Consider the following 17,926-nt stretch of genomic DNA (forward strand, 5'->3'; position numbering starts at 1 on the left):
AATCTCACTCCCAGAGCACCCCGCCCAAAGCAATTAATCCAGGTTGTGCAGAAACACAAGGCTGTGCTGCCCCCATGGCCCGTGGGATCCCTCCCTGCCCACTCCTTACCCGGCAAATTTGCCTGCTAAATTGCTATTTTTCCTTTTTCCGACCATCAGCTGTTCTGCAGTGCCAGGAGATTTAGATTAGCTAAGAAGAGGAAATTGTTGGATTTCTTGTTTTCTAGCTAGTCTTTAGATCTTCAGCTCAGCACAGCCGAACCTCCCTTAGGACTGAAGGTTTGCTTGCAAGCAAATTCAGTGCAGACTCATGGCAAGCAAATTTAATGTGACAGACTGAGCTAGTCAATGGCAGATAGATCACTGACTGATTCTGTGAGCAACTCAATCTGCCTGCTTTGCCTGATTTTGGGTAAAAGTTGCTCTTTTTTAATAAAAAAATTCAATTATTTACATACATGGTGTGCTGTGAGTTAATTTTGTGAGTTTGCTTGCAAGCAAATTTTATGTGAGACTGAGCTAGCTAATGGCAGATCAATAGATCTCTGAATGAATCTGTGATTCTGTGAGCAACTCAATGTGCCTCCTGCATTGCCTGATTTTGGATAAAAAATGTTTTTTTAAAATAAAAAATACAATATTTACATACATGGTGTGTTGTGAGTTAATTTTGTGGAGTTTGCTTGCTAGTAAATTTTATGAGTTTGCTTGCAAGCGAATTTTATGTGATAGACTGGCCTGCCCGCCTGCTTTGCCTGCTTTTGCTCTTTTTTAAATAAAAATTTCAATGTTTATATACATATTTATAATATTACAAACAAGCCATGCCCAACCAGTCACATGACCACCAAACCACACCCACAAATTAGGCCACACCCACAGAATCCGTTAGTGGTCTCTAAAATTATGAGTTTGGTGGTCCATGAGGTCCAAAAGGTTGGCGACCCCTGGTATAGGGTTCCCCCAAGATTCCTTCTAAGTGTTGTTCTGTTACTCTGACACCTTTCCCAAGACCTCTACTTAGAGTTTGGCATCCTAAGCAGGGGGTTGGACTAGAAGACCTCCAAAGTCCCTTTCAACTCTGTTAAACACACATGTATTTATGCTCTGAACTATAGACATTGAATGCATGTATTGTAAACCCTGAAAAATACCTGGGCAAAAGAAAAGCAGTAAAATCACCCTAGGTGTAGGGACAGTGTAAAATAGTAATATATGATAAATAATGGAACAATTAAAAATAATAGCACAGAGTTCTCTCTCATCCCTTTTTCTTTCTCTCTCTTTCTTTCTTTCTTTCTTTCTTTCTTTCTTTCTTTCTTTCTTTCTTTCTTTCTTTCTTTCTTTCTTTCTTTCTTTCTTTCTTTCTCACCCGTCCACACTCTCCCCTTCCTTCTTATTTCTTTTTCTTTCTTCCTTTCTTTTCTTCTCTCTCTCTCTTTCACACACACACCACACATATTCTCTCTCCCTTCCTATTTTTCTTTCTTTCTTTCTCTTTCTTTGTCTCTTTCTTTTACTGCCTTCCTTTTTCTTTCTTGCCCTTTCTCCCCCCCCCTCTCTCTCATACACACACACACACACAGACATAGGTGCACAAGCAACAGCAACATCTTTTTTCATGGCCGACCACACAAAACAGTGCAAACTCAACACACTGCAACCCACATAGCAGGGGCAATTCCTGGCCCTTCCCTTCCCCCTCCCCCCAGCCAAGCAAGATCATCTCCCCTAGTGGGGACAGGAATGCAACTCCTTGCTAGGTCACTTGGAGCTTACAATACGGCTCCTTCCTTCTCGTCACCCAGTGGCTCTTTTACCTGCTGATCTGAGCAAAAGGAAAAGTGTGCCCTCACAATTTCATGCCTACAGCCTGCAAAATATGAAAAATGCATGGCAGAGGTGGAGTAGTGGTCCTTCTTAAGCTTCAAACTGTTGCTGCTGCTGCTGCTAGCCATGAATCCAGGCTAAAAGCAGTTTTTGGAACTTAACAGACATGCATTATAAAGCCGCTCCTTTAAACTGCTCCAAGTCTGGATTTCTCATGGGTGCTGGAATTTTCTTTCTTTCTTTCTTTCTTTCTTTCTTTCTTTCTTTCTTTCTTTCTTTCTTTCTTTCTTTCTTTCCTTCCTTCCTTCCTTCCTTCTCTCTCCCTTCCTTCCTTCCTTCCTTCCTTCCTTCCTTCCTTCCTTCCTTCCTTCCTTCCTTCTTTTCTTCCTATTTCTTTTTTTTCTTTCTTTCTTTCTTTCTTTCTTTCTTTCTTTCTTTCTTTCTTTCTTTCTTTCTTTCTTTCTTTCTTTCCCTTCCTTTCTTTCTTGCTCTTCCTTGCCCCCCTCCCTCTCTCCCTTTCTTCTCTCTCTCTCTCTCTCTCTCTCTCACACACACACACACACGCACACCCCAAACTCTCATGATACACACACACCTAGTCTAGGATGAACTGATCTGGTGAGCTCCAGAGCAATGGGCAGTGGAAAAACGAAAAAGGAACAGCCCCGGCCCCTGGAGCATCCATCCACCCTTCCTTTTGGTGGGGGAGGGGGCAGGGGGCAGCTTCTGCTCTTACGTCAAGAAGCTCTGGTTCGTTCTGCCAGAGACACGCAGCCTCTTCCACTTCTAGTTATGCCCTTAGGAGGCATAACTAGAATTGGGAGCACAGCACTGCGTTCCCCGCACTCCAAACAGCAGCCTCTGCTTGTGTCAAGAAGTAGGCGGCCAGGCGGGAGGAAGCCCAGCATGGACACAAGGTGGGAGAGGCCTGGTGAAGCCTGGGTGAGGCCCAGGCAGCTACAGGGAGGCCCTTGGAGGCCTGGGTAAGGGTGGGGAGCTACAGGGAGGCCCACAGAGGGGTAGGTGAGGCCTGGGGAGCTAGGAGGAGGCCTGTGGAGGGATGGGTGAGGCCTGAGGAGCTACGGGAAGGCCCGTGAGGGCAGAGAGAGACCTGGGGAGCTATGGGGAGGCCTGCAGAGGGCAGGGCGAGGCCTGGGAACTATGGGGAGGTGCTTGGAAGGCTGGGCGAGGCCTAGGGAGCTATGGGGAGGCCCGCAGAGGGATGGGCGAGGCCCAGGGACAGTGGAAGAGGGGCTAGCACGATTTGTAGGCTTACCTGTGAGCAGGCAGATCAGGGCTGCTCAGCTGGAAGGAACCATGGAGAGGCTCGTGTCAGCTCCGGGCTGCTTCTCTCACTTGCTCTTGCTGGGAGAGCTTCTCCCAGCAGGGTGAAAAGCTTGCGAAAGGCAGGCAGCAATGTATAGCCTTGCATGTGGGCAAAAGCAGGATGCACGCATGTCATGCTTGCACACAATGTTGTGCATGTGCGATGGGGACTACCTGGGCAGGAAGTGGAGAAGTGGGAAGAGAGGGGCGGGGCCAGCCAGAGGTCCAATTTTCCAGTTCTCTGAACTACTGGGAACCATAGCAACCAGTTCTACCGAACTGGTGCGAACCGGTAAAATCCCACCCCCTGCGTGTCAGGGAAGCTGCCTTATAGTCAGTAATAATTCCATACCTTGCTACATATGCATAGGATCCATCGGAACTTTTTAGACAAAGAATGATCATAAAAAGAATTAGGAGAGGATTCATAATAATCATTTAGAAGACACACCGTTGTTTATACAGGCGTATACTTGACTCTTAGGCATGTAGGAGAGGGTTAAAGGGTGAGAAGCTGTGATACAGATGTTGCAAAGAGAAGGGAGACATTGAACAAAACAACACCCACTAATCAAAGCACAACTAATGATTACACAGCTTAAAATTTTTCCCATTAAGCCTGTGGGCAAACTGTTGGACCGGGTACAAAAGAGACGCGAGACCAGTGTACTTCAAGCTCTTTATTTTATGTTAAGATCTGTACAAGATCTGGGAGCCACGGCAGCCTTTCATATAGGAACTGCTCTTGGCTCGCCGGCCAATGACAGGTCTTTGAATCTCCTGTGATCGGCTCGGCCAATCGCAGTTGATTCTTAGCGGACCAATCACTGCCGTTCAGTAGACCAATCGGATTGCTGTCTGTGCGGACCAATAGGAATTCAGTCTTTGGAGTATGTTAATACAGAACACCCCTCCCCCCTTGGTTCAGTCCTATGGGACATAGTCGCGTAGGTAGGCGGGGCTCCGTACCTGCCTACTTGACCTGTGCAGCTCAGTTGTTGTTTGGTCTTCGGCCGGTTCAGGCAGATTCCTCGTCGCTTGTATCCTTCTCGATGGAACTACCTGGAAGGGTGAGTCGGGCCTATTGCTGCAACTCCCACCCGGCCTACTCGGGTAGGTTGAGTTGTCAGCTCCGCTGTTCCTGTCTGGTCTTTCCGGGCTGGTTGAGCTGGCTTGGCTGCTCCTTCCAGGTGAAGTTCCCAGTTGTTCGATCACTGAGGGTTCTCTTCTGCTGGCATTGTCTATTGGTGAGTATTGTTGGTTTATTTTGGATTGGGAGTGTTTGGGTTTTTCTTTGGGATTTTCTTCCTCCCTTTGCTTTTTGTTTGGGGCCCCCCCCCCCCCGTTTCTTTATTAATGTTTGGCTGTGGTGTTTGTGTGCTGTCCGTGTTGTTGTTGGTTGTTCTCGACCTTAGCTGGTCAATGTGTCATTTCCAGCTTCTTCCATCGTCTGTTTGTAGCCGGTACGACCGGGGGCCTGTTACCTGGGTTATTTTTGCTGGTACCCAGAGTGGATCCCCCGTGAAGTTTTTCGCATAGACTGCGTCTCCTGGAGCAAATATTTGGTATTTGCTTGATGAGTCTCGGGGTTTCTCAGGATTGTATGTGGGGTGCAGTCTGTCTAGCTGGGACCGTAATTTTCTGCCCATCAGTAGTTCTGCTGGGCTTTTATTTGTCATTGTATTGGGTGTTATGTGTTGTATCAGTAGCATTTTATTTATTTTGTCCTGTATTCCCCGGTTTCAATTTTTTCTATTGTATTTTTTGTGTAACGAACCATGCGTTCCGCTTGCCCATTCGCCGCCGGATGAGCGGGCGCTGTCAATGCATGCCGTATGCCCTGTTCCGCCAGGTATTTCTCGAATGCTAGTGTGGTAAATTGTGGCCCGTTGTCTGATACTAGCACGTCTGGTAGTCCATGGGTGGTGAATAGTTTGGTTAGTTCCTTGATAATGGCCTCCGTGGTGGTGGATTTCATGATGCTAACCTCCAGCCAGTTGGAGTAAGCGTCGACTGTTATTAGGAATGTGTGCCCTTTTGTAGGTCCGGTGAAGTCTATGTGGACCCTGGACCATGGCCCTCTGGGGGTCTCCCATTCCAGAATCGGTGCAGAGTGGGGGTTTGGTCTGGCTTCCTGGCATTTTCTGCATGAGGCCACCCAAGTTTCAATCTGCTTGTCCATCCCTGGCCACCAGGCATAACTCCTGGCCAGGGCTTTCATTTTGACTATGCCCGGATGCCCCTCATGCAACATAGCCAACACTCTTTTTTGTAGAGTTTCCGGGATCACCACTCTGTCCCCCCAAAGTATGCAGCCCTTCTGTGTGAACAGCTTGGTCTGTTGGGTTCTGAAAGTTTTAAACTGCTTGCCTCTGTTGGTTTCCGGCCACCCTTTCTCCACCTACTTCAAGACTCGCGCAAGCCATTTGTCTTTATTAGTCTCTTTGGCAATGTCTGACACGGTCAGGGGTGGGTTGGGTAATGTCTCTATATGTAGCGCCGAGGTTGTGGGTGCTGGGTCATCTTCCGGGTCAGGCAGGGGGGAGTGGCTCAGTGCATCTGCATGTGTGATGTTTTTTCTGGGTCAGTGTGTCAGCTGGTAGCTGTAGGCCGAAAGGAACTCGGACCACCTTGTCATCCTAGGTGACAAAATTTTCAGGGTGGCCTTGTTCCCTGCCAGTATCCCTAGTAGCGGTTTATGGTCAGTTATAATTGAAAAGGTCCTACCGTATAAGTATTTGTGGAACCGCTTCATGTCGGTGATTACTGCTAGTGCCTCCTTGTCCAGCTGACTGTAATTCCTTTCGGGCTTGGACAATGTCCTTGAGAAAAAGGCGATTGGCGCTTCTCTCCTGTCTGGCAGAATGTGGCTTAGGATGGCTCCCACACCAAAGGGTGACGTGTCGCAGGTCACGGTCAATGGTAGGGTTTCACTGTATTGCATTAGGACTGTGTCTGATGATAGTAGGTCCTTTATTTTTTGGAAGGCGTTTTCCTCTCACTTACCCCAGGACCAGGTGGCTGTGTAAGGGTTCCGCCGTGGTCGCCTTCTGGGGCAGGAAAACATTGTAAAAATTAATAAGTCCAAGAAAAGCCTGTAGCTCCGTTTTATTCCAGGGTCTAGGGGCTTCTTTGATGGCCCTGACCTTTTTTTCTGTGGGGTGTATTCCATTTTTGTCCAGTAGGTACCCCAGGAATTTTACTTTCTCTGTGCAAAGTTGACATTTTTCTTTTATAACCTTTAGCCCGGTTTCTTTAAATTTTTGTAGGACCTCCCTTAGCCGTCTTTCCAATTGTTTTTTATTTTTAGCGGATACTAACACATCATTGAAATAGGGCACCACCCCTTTTATTCCTTGTAATAGTCTTTCCATCAGACTCTGGAATACCCCTGGTGCCACGCTGACTCCGAATTGGAGTCTCTTGCATAGGAAAGCCCCCCGGTGGGTCACGATGGTTTGCGCCTCAGCAGTCACAGCGTCGACTGGCAGCTGCTGGTATGCCTGCGCCAGATCAAGTTTCGCGAAGACTCCCCCCCCCAGTGAGTGTAGGAGGAGCTGTACCACCAGGACGGGGTAGGCACTTGGCTGCAGCGCATGGTTGAGGGTGGCCTTGTAGTCACCACAGATCCTCACGGACTCATCTGGCTTGATCGGGGTGACTATTGGGGTTTCCCACCAGGTGTGGTCTATCGGCTCTAGGGCCCCTTGTGCGATGAGCTTGTCTAGTTGCTCATCAATTTTGGGTTTGAGTGCGAAGGGCACTCGCCGTGGCTTAAGGCGGATTGGGGCAATGTTCAGGTTGAAAGTTATTGGGGACCCCCAGTACTTGCCTAGGTCGCCGTTGAAGACCTCCTGGAAATCCCTCACGAGCGTCTCCTCCCAGTCTGTGTCGGTGACGTGGTTGATGCCAGTCACCTAGATCCCCAATGGCACGAACCACTCCAGTCCCAGCAGGCTCGGGCGGTCTTTGTCCACCATGCCCCTTGAATGCCACTTTAAAATGTCTGATCCCGGCCACGGGAATGCGTTTTCCCTGATAATCTTTCAGGGTCAGCTTCTGGCTCTCCGATTCGCATCTGTGGATGGTGGGCACCAGATGCTTGATGATACGCCAGGAGACTATGGAGAGATAGGATCCAGAATCTACCTCCATCCCGTATGGTTGGCCCTCAATGCTCACCTCCACGGTCATCTTCCGGGCATCAATTGTGTTTGAGTGCCCAATGATGCCTATCGGGTGGGTCTCCTCTTTGCTCCGGGTTTCGTTAAACCGCTTGTTCCTTCCGTCTCGGCTCCACCGGCTCTCTGTATGGTGGTCTCTGGTTCTGGGGGGGTGCCGTCTCGTCGCCAGGGGCTGTGATTCCTTTTGTTCCGGCATACTTTGGTGATGTGTCCCCATTTGTCGCAGTGCCGGCAAATAGCGTCTAGGAACCGGCACTCCGAATGGGGATGGTCGCCTCCACACCCAGCACACTGGAACCCCGACTTACGACCTCTCCATTCCCATCGGTCTTGTTCCGCCTGCAGCCTGTGGATCTCCTCCTCTTCGTCCTCGGTTTCGGAGAGGGAGTCGATATCCCCGTGGTGTGTCATTGTGTCTCTGTGGCTGGGCTCTGGTCACTTTTCCAGGGTTGGCGTCACCTCTGTGGTTGCTGGGTGGTCGGTTGCGTTCATCTGCCGCATCTTTGCCGCTGAGTGTTTGCTGCCTCAGCTGCAGTTGCTTAGCGATGGCCTTGGTTACGGAGACGTCTCTTCGTGCCATCAGTTGGCTTTGGAGGATGGGGTCCTGTAGTCCAAGAACCACTCAGTCGCGTAGAGACTTGTCCATGTCGGTGAACCCGCACATGCCCCCGAGGTCTCTGAGGGTGGCCACGAAGTCACTGATGCTTTCGCCCTCCTTCTGATCTCTCTGGAAGAATTCATGCCGGCGGATGAGGTTGGGTACGGCGGGGGTGTAGTGGTTCCGTAGCAGCTGATCTAGGTCGGTCCAGTCCATCTCCTTTACATCTCAGGGTTTGGCGAGTGCTTTGGCCATTTTGAACACTGCAGGCCCGCAGTGCGTCAGGAACACGGCCCTCTTCTTCTGGTCGTTGGCATCTTTCAAGTTGCTGCTCTCGAGGAACACGAGGAATCGATCAATGTATGATTCCCAGTCCTCGGCTGCTTGATCGAAGAGTGCGGGTGGCTAGTTGCTGCCAGCCATCTCGTCGGGAGTTCAGCGTAAGTTCACCACGTGCTCTGTTGGTCTCTTTGTCTCACGATCCCATCCTAGTTGCCAGTGTTGGATCGGGTACAAAAAAGACGCGAGACTAGTGTACTTCAAGCTCTTTATTTTATGTTAAGATCTGTACAAGATCTTGGATCCGCGGCAGCCCTTCACATAGGAACTGCTCACGGCTCGCCGGCCAATGACAGGTCTTTGAATCTCCCGTGATCGGCTTGGCCAATTGCGGTTGATTCTTAGCGGACCAATCACTGCCGTTCAGTAATCGGATTGCTGTCTGTGCGGACCAATAGGAATTCAGTCTTTGGAATATGTTAATACAGAACACAAAAAAATCCAAAGCTTTCCCACCAAGATCCTAATTTATGAATTTTCAAATCCAAGGCCAAATTGTGTAAAATATTAATCTGGTGCTGGATGTTTCTTGAGCCATCAAACAAATTAAAACAATATAGATTTTGTAGAATAGCTTTCTTCAATGCTTGCATCTCATGGTTGATTGTTGAGATAGCTGAAGAAGTAACATTGTTTTTGCTAAATTACATAATTGTTTTTGCTAAATTACACGCAATAGAAGTAATGTTAAGGTGAGCGCGAGCAGCTATTGCTGGCATGTCCACTATAGACAAAGCTAGCACTACGTATTCTGCTTTATTAAGTAAAGTTGCTTCAGAGTCACAAGTGCTATCTAGTGTGACCCCACTTCTAGAATAATTCAAGTGATGAATTTGTTGTTTAGAAAGTAAAACAGAGATCAGCCGGCTGAGGCAGCATTGTGCTTCACTAACATTAGCAGGAATATAATTAAAAGTTTCTTGAACACATGTAAAAATCATCCTTGCGGTAGCCAAACATGACAAAATGAAAGAAAGTCTCTTTCAAAGCTGTGCAGTTCAGAGTAGGTGAGCTAATGCGATGACAGTGAGGTTTTTTACTTGAAGATGTACAATTATCTACTTTTGCACAGGTTATATTTACAGGGACTGCTATCATTGAGGTGTGTAAAGCAATTGCATAATAGGCAGCAAATCCTGAAGTTTTGAATTACTGCACAAGGAGTGCAGAAAGGAACTAAACATGTAGAAAGCAAATTTTCCATATCATAAGTTTCAGATGAGCAAAAGACATTCTATGTGATGTTAGCCAATTGCACCTATAAGTTTTACTTCATTCATTGCTCAAGTGAGTGTTTGTGTGAAATGACAGCCACTGATGCCAAAGGACAGCTTTAAACAATCAAATATAAGCAAATGATCCCTGCTTGGACACTGTGCCATCTGTAAAGTCAAATTCCTTGGATTGGATCCGGGGATTGGTGCCACAACTTCCTTGGCTGGGTGGACACAACAAGCTGGAATCCACAAAAGTCCTATAGGAGCAAACACAACACAGCCTCACCCCTTCACCCCAAATAATTAACTTGAATAAAAACATTCAATTAATTTAAGGTAAATGGAAACATTTAATTAATTTAATTGATTTCAGGTAAATAATACTTTTAAAACCTTTTTAGAGACCCTTTCCCTCCTTTTTTATTTATTTGTGGAGACAGGCCTTAAATGACCGATGGGCATTGATGAACTTGTTATTCCAGGCTGTACAAAATTGCCCAAAAGCCGAATATCATGTTGTAAAAAAGAGGGCTTGCCTAGTAGGTAACATCCATTTGCCAAAGTTGATGATGAAACCAGCTGCTTGGCTTGATTAACTGGAATATGGGAAGCTTGTGGCAGGCCTCTAGCATTTTGATGGAAAAAAGAGTAACTGAAAAAAATCAGCAAAGGGACTACATATGTGAGACACATAGTAGAACTGCTTTCGATTGAGTAACAGTTGCTGTAAAGTTAAAAACAAGGCCATGAGATTAGGATCAATCCTGAGAGTGATATAAGCACCTGGAAGATTAAAAATAAGTTGACACACATAGTGAAAGTCAGAAATTAAATTAAAAGGCTGTTGAGAAAAACATTTGAAAGTTAAAATAGCAGGACACTTTCCAGGTATCATCATGAGGATCCTTGTAAGGACAGGAAAGGAAGAAGTCATTAAGCAAGCAAGCCAAAGTTTTTTAGGCAAACAATACAGCTTATATAGTCAGGTAAAGGACATTGAAGAGATATGTTTTTCTGAAAATAAAATTGAAAATCAGATTTACACAACTCTACCATTTATACCTTACTGCACTTTATCAAAAATAACAAAGAAAAGGTTATTTGCAAAGCCCAGTTGTAAACCTTTCATTTTACCTGTTGTACTGTTAATAGCCATGTATTCTTCACATTCTTGTTGTAAACCCTCCAGATGGAGTCAAATTTTAGAGTCAATTCTCTGATTTAATCAAAATATAGATTAAGAGCATGTACAGAGTGCAGCTAATTTGAATTTTGAGTCCCTTGGTGAAACTGGGCATTGAGCCATCTTCAAAGATCTGGGCAAATTGCCCACCTGGGAACTGAGCCACCTGTACAGATAATGTTCCAGGCGATTTGCCAATCTCAGCCTATCTTTCTGAGGCTCCTTTGTGTGAAAATCACTAAAAAATCAGGAGATGAAGCTATGTAACCTATAAAAAAGTTATTTCCTAACCTCGCCTTTTTCAAGGCAAAAACTCAAAGCAGAGGAAAAATTTTTTTGTTAAAGTAAGCAAGAACCTCACTTTTGCACCCCTCTTCCTCCCTCCGCTTTTTCAAAGCAAAAAGTTAACAACCAGCAAAGGGAGGGGGGGAGTTTTATAATACTATACAGAAATCTCACCCGTTTTTTCCACTCAACATTCTTTTCTGGACCATTCTCATTTCCTTGCACACACTATTTCTTACTCTCCTTTCAGTCTGGGATGGGGGTCAACACACAAACATTTACACCAACTTTTTTACCATCAACATGCACATTTACACTGTAATCATACTGTGATACAAATGACTGGCAAACCAAATACAAGTGGTCCTCGCCTAATGGCTGGTTGCTTAGTAAGTGTTCTAATTTACGACTGACCTCCCCAGAGCTACTTGACTGGTTTTTGGAATTTTGACAGCCATACACACACACACAAACACATACATACACTCCCTTCTAATCCTGCTATTCCATGATTCTATAAGGATCTCCTGATGGAGCAGGGGGTTGGACTAGAAGATGACCTCCGAGATCCCTTCCAGCCCTAGATTGCTGTGCTGTTCCAGAGTCTTCTGAAGCCAGGGTTTGTGTCCTTCCTTCCTCTCCTTTTTCTCTCTCACCCGCCATGTATTTATCTATACATTCATATATCCCATTCACTTTCTCCTCCCTCCCTGTCTTTTTTTCTTTCCCTTCCTCCCACCTCTCCCTTTCTTTGTCTATCCCTTTTCTTCCTTTTGCTTCCTTTCTCTTTTTTCTTTCTCTTTTCTTTCCTTTCTTGTCTCTCTCTCTCTCTCTTCCTCTCATTCCCTCTTTTTCTCTTTCCCCCTCTTTTTCTCTCTCTTCCCCCCTCTTTCCCTTTCTCTCTCTCTCTCTGTGTGTTCTCTCTCCCTATTTTCCCTTCTCTCCCCCGCCCCACTGTCTGTCTGTCTGTCTCTCTCTCTTTCTCTCAAAGCCGCAGCTGGCCCAAGCCAGCAAGCTCTCCTTGGTGCTCTTCGCTACTTCTTTCATTTCTTCTTTTGGGAATCCAGATTGGCTGAACAATGATCGCCAGCTGTGGTGGAAGCATCCCTTCTGGTGACCCTCCTCCTCCTCTTCTTCCTCCTCTCATGACCGGGGGCTGTGGTAGAGCTGGGACGGTGCATATGCACGAGGAGGTCCTCAAGCGAGCAACTGCCCACCCTATGCCCAGTTTTGCTGTGCTTTGGCACTTGCTTGAGGAGCATCTCCCCTCGCATGTGCACACTTTCGGCCTCGCCACAGCTGCCGGTTGTAAGAAGAGGAAGAGGAGGAAGAGGAGGAGGAGAAGGGTCACCGGAAGAGACACTTCCACCACAGCTGGCGATAGTTGTTCAGCCAGTTTGGATTCCAAAAGGAAGAAATGAAAGAAATAGCGAAGAACACCAAGGAAAGCTTGCTGGCTTGGCCCAGCCATGGCGCTCCTGTGCCGGGTGTTCCATATTAGCATTCTTGGAATATCCTCACCTGATTGGTCCTGACGGACTACACTGTGATTGGTGGAAAGAGCTACTGTGATTGGCTCGTAATGAATCACCCGTGATTGGCTGTGCCAATCGCAGGAGATTCAAAGAGCCGTCATTGGATGCAAGCTGCCGGCAATCCCTATAAGAAGGGCTGCCGCGGCTCGCAGGTCCAGCATAGATCTATATACCAAATAAAGAGCTGAACTGTCACATTGGTCTCGAGTCTCTTTTTCCCATGATTGAACACTGGCGACGAAGATGGGATACTGAGACAAAGAGACCAATTGAACAGGTGGCAACCCGAGTTGAACAACCGACAAGATGGCCGGCAGCAACTTGCCACCCGCACCCTTCGACCAGTCAGCTGAGGACTGGGAATCATACATTGATCGATTCCTCATGTTCCTCGAGAGCAATAATCTGAAGGACATGAACGATCAAAGAAAAAGAGCTGTGTTCCTGACACACTGTGGGCCCGCAGTGTTCAAGATGGCCAAGGCGCTGTCCAAACCACAAGATGTTAAGGCGATGGCATGGGCAGACCTAGATTGGCTACTCCGAAACCACTACGCACCAGCTGTCCCCAACGTCATCCGAAGGCATGAGTTCTACCGATGGGACCAGAACGAGGGGAGAGCATCGGAGATTTCGTGGCGGCCCTGAGGAACATCAGGGGTGCATGCGGCTTCTCTGACATGGACGAGGCTCTGAGGGATCGTGTGGTTCTCAGGTTAAGAGATCCCATGCTCCAGAGCAGGCTGATGGCTCGAGCAGACATCACCGTCACAGAAGCCATCGCCGAAGTCACTGCATCCGAGGCCGCAAAGAAGTCAGCAGCTAAGATGCGCCAGATGAACAGGATGGACTGGCATCTAACCGCAGAGACCAACCCAGCACTGGAAAAAAGGCCAGAAGCAAGCCACAAAGCAACAACAACACACCACGAGGACATCGATTCCTCCCCCGAGACTGAGGACGAGGAGGAAGAAATCCACCGGGTCTAGTCAGAACGAGACCGATGAGAGCGGAGAGGTCGTAAGTCAGGGTTTCAGTGCGCGGGTGCGGAGGAGACCACCCCCATTCAGAGTGCCGATTCTTAGATGCTATGTGCCGGCACTGCAAGAAACAGGGGCACATCGCCAAAGTCTGCCGCAACAAACGGACTTACAGCCCAAGGCAACGCGACAATATTCTACCCAGGAACCGGGATAAACACACAGAGAGCCGCTGGAGCCGTGACGGTCGAAGCAAGCGACTCAGCAAAGCCCGGCGTAGAGAGGAAACACATCAGACGGTCACCATTGGGCACTCCAACACCACGGATGCCCAAAAAGTGCATATGCAGGTTGGCATCGAAGGCAGGCAGTGCGACATGGAGGTAGACTCCGGATCCTACCTCTCCATGGTGTTGTGGGACACTATTAAACGGTTAGTGCCCAGCATACAAAGACGGGAGCTGGAGAGCCAGAAACTAACCCTTAAGGACTACCAGGGGAACCGGATCCCCGTGGTAGGAATTGGACATTTCCACATCACATTCAAGGGCCATGAAAAAATACTACCCCTAACCATAGTGGACAGAGACCGCCCAAGCCTGCTGGGACTTGAATGGTTCGCGCCGCTGCGGATCGAGGTGATGGGCATCCACTGCGTCAAAGAAACAGACTGGGAGGAAGAACTCATGAGGGATTTCCAGGAGGTTTTCAACGGACGTTTAGGCAAGTACCGGGGGTCCCCAATATAATTTAATATAAACCCCAATGTTGCCCCAATCCACCTAAAACCGAGGCGAGTCCCATTCGCCCTCAAACCAAAAATTGATGAGCAATTGGACAAACTCATCGTACAAGGGGTCCTGGAACCAATAGATCATGCCAGATGGAAAACCCCAATAGTCACCCCGATTAAGCTGGATGGGTCCGTGAGAATCTGTGGTGACTACAAGGCCACCCTCAACCATGCGCTGCAGCAGAGTGCTTCCCCCGTCCCGGTGGTACAGCACCTCCTACACTCGCTGGGGGGGAGGAAAAGTCTTCGCAAAGCTCGACCTGGCGCAGGCATACCAGCAGCTGCCAGTCGATGCTGAGACTGTGGAGGCGCAAACCATCGTGACCCACTGGGGAGCATTCCTCTGCAAGAGGCTCCAATTTGGAGTCAGCGTGGCACCAGGGTTGTTCCAGAGCTTAATGGAAGAACTATTAACAAGGGATAAAAGGGATGGTGCCCTACTTCAACGATGTCTTGGTGTCAGCAAAAAACAAAAGCCAGTTGGGGAGCCATCTAAGGGAGGTCCTTCAAAAATTTAAAGATGCAGGACTAAAAGTAAAAAAAGAGAAGTGCCAACTATGCACAGAAAAAGTAGAGTTTCTGGGTTGACAAAAATGGAATCCACCCAACAGAGAGAAAAATTAGAGCTATTAAGGAAGCCCCAAGACCACAGAATAAAGCAGAACTGCAGGCTTTCCTAGGACTGATTAACTTTTACAATGTTTTTTTGCCAAAGAAGGCAACAACGGTGGAACCACTTCATAGATTACTGGACAAAACAGCCACCTGGTCCTGGGGAAAGCGGGAAGAAACTGCATTCCAGAAAATAAAAGACTTCCTCACATCGGACTCAGTCCTCATGCAGCATAGTGAAACCCTACCTCTGACGGTGACCTGCGACGCTTCGCCATTCGGCGTCAGAGCCATCCTGAGCCACACTTTGCCAGACAGGAGAGAAGCGCCGATTGCATTCTTCTCCAAGACATTGTCCAAGGCAGAGAGGAATTATAGCCAGCTTGACAAGGGGGTGCTAGCAGCAATTACCGGTGTGAAGCGGTTCCATGAGTAGCTCTACAGTAGGAACTTTTCACTTATCACTGACCATAAACCGCTCCTGGGGATCCTGGCAGGGAACAAGGCCACCCCTAACATCCTGTCACCAGGGATGACAAGGTGGTCCGAGTTCCTTGCTGCCTACAACTATCAACTAATACACCGCCCCGGGAAAAGCATTTTGCACGCAGATGCACTAAGCCGCTCCCCCCTGTCGGACCTGGAAGACGACTTAGCACCCACAACATCCACCCTGCAGATAGAGACATTGTACAATCCATCAATGACCGCGTCAGACATCACCAGAGAGACTATCAGAGACAGGAAACTGGTGTGGATTTTGAGCTGGGAGAAAAAAGGGTGGCCGGAAACCGAGGGCGGCGAGCAGTTTAAACTGTTCCGGAACTGGCAAACTGAATTATTTACCCAAAAGGGATATATATTATGGGGGGACAGGGTGGTGGTTCCGGAAACATTGCAAATGAGGGTATTGGACATGCTGCACGAGGGACACCCAGGTATCGTTAAGATGAAATCCCTAGCCAGGAGCTACGTCTGGTGGCCGGGAATGGACAAGATCATAGAGACGTGGGTGGCAACATGTGGCAAATGCCAAAGACCCAGGCCAACCCCCCCTTCGCACCGACCCTCGAGTGGGAAACACCCAGGGGACCCTGGTCAAGGATCCACATAGATTTTGCGGGACCCACTAAAGGACACACATTTCTAATAACCGTTGACGCTTACTCAAACTGGTTAGAGGTGAGCATCATGCAATCTACCACCACAGAAGCAGTCATAAAAAAACTAACCAAACTGTTTGCCACCCATAGACTACCAGACTTGCTAGTGTCTGACATGGCATTGGCATTTGAAAAATTTCTCACCGAATGGGGCATCTGACACGCATTGACCAGTGCCCGCTCACCTGGCAGCGAATGGGTGGGCGGAACGTATGGTCAGGTACACAAAAGACGCACTAGAGAAAATGGACACAGGGAACATACACAACAAAATCAATAAACTACTGACAATACAACACATAACACCTAGCTCAAAAACCAACAAAAGCCCAGCAGAACTCTTAATGGGCAGAAAACTACGATCACACCTGGACAGACTGCACCCGACATATAATCCTGAAAAACCACCAGACTCATTTAGCAGGTACTGCACATTCACCCCGGGAGACACAGTTTACGTAAAAAATTTCTCAGGGGACCACTCTGGGTACCGGCCAAAATAACCCAGGTGACAGGCCCCCAGTTGTACCAGCTAGAAACAGAACGGGAGAAGCTGGAAATGACACATCGACCAACTAAGGTTGAGAACAACCACCGACAACATGAGCAATGTGCAAACACCACAAGTAGAATTTAATAAAAAAATGGGGGGAGAGAGACCCCAAACATTAACCAAGAGGGAAAAGAAAATCCTCCCAGAACATATCAACAACCCGGACACCCACAACCAACACCACCCGAACACCCCTCACCTACACCAATAAACAGAAAAATAAACCAACACTACTTACTGGCAGACGACGGCGGCAGAAGGGAACCAAGAGAACCACCAATACGAAGCCTCGCTTGTAAGAAGCAGCCAAGCCAGCTCAACCAGCCCGGAAAGACCTGGCGGGAACAGGAGACGACAACTCGGACCGACCCCGGTAAACCGGGTGGGAGTTGCAGCGAGAGGCCTGGCTCACCCTTCCAGGCGGTTCCATCGAGACGGACAGGAGCAACAAGGATCCCGTCCAAATCTGCCGAAGACCATGCCACGACTGAGCTGCGCAGGTCAAGTAGACACCTTAAATGCCCCGCCTGCTTAGGGGACTACGTAATGTAGGTTGGGCTGAACCAAGAGGGGAGGAGTGTTCCCGCCATGTATTAATCAATCCATTCATACATCCCATTCACTTTCTCCTCCCTCCCTGTCTTTTTTTCTTTCCCTTCCTTCCACCTCTCCCTTTCTTTGTCTATCCCTTTTCTTCCTTTTGCTTCCTTTCTCTTTTTTCTTTCTCTTTTCTTTCTTGTCTCGCTCTCTCTCACTTCCTCTCATTCCCTCTTTTTCTCTTCCCCCCCTTTTCTCTCTCTTCCCCCTTCCCTTCTCTCTCTCTCTCTCTCTCTCTCTCTCTCTGTTCTCTCTCCCTATTTTCCCTTCTCTCCCCCTGCCCCACTATCTGTCTGTCTGTCTGTCTGTCTCTCTTTCTCTCAAAGCCACAGGTGGCCCAAGCCAGCAAGCTCTCCTTGGTGCTCTTCGCTACTTCTTTCAGTTCTTCTTTTGGGAATCCAGATTGGCTGAACAATGATCGCCAGCTGTGGTGGAAGCGTCCCTTCTGGTGACCCTCCTCCTCCTCTTCTTCCTCCTCTCATGACCGGGGGCTGTGGTGGAGCTGGGACAGTGCACATGCACGAGGAGGTCCTCAAGCGTGCAACTGCCCACCCTGTGCCCAGTTTTGCTGTGCTTTGGCACTTGCTTGAGGAGCATCTCCCCTCGCATGTGCACACTTTTGGCCTCGCCACAGCTGCTGGTTGCGAGAAGAGGAAGAGGAGGAGGAGAAGGGTCATCGGAAGAGACGCTTCCACCGCAGCTGGCAATCAGAGCTGTCATTGGATGCAAGC

The sequence above is a fragment of the Pseudonaja textilis genome, chromosome Z (assembly GCF_049901715.1).
Source record: "Pseudonaja textilis isolate UNSWEBS1 chromosome Z, rPseTex1.2, whole genome shotgun sequence".
Lineage (NCBI taxonomy): Eukaryota > Metazoa > Chordata > Lepidosauria > Squamata > Elapidae > Pseudonaja > Pseudonaja textilis.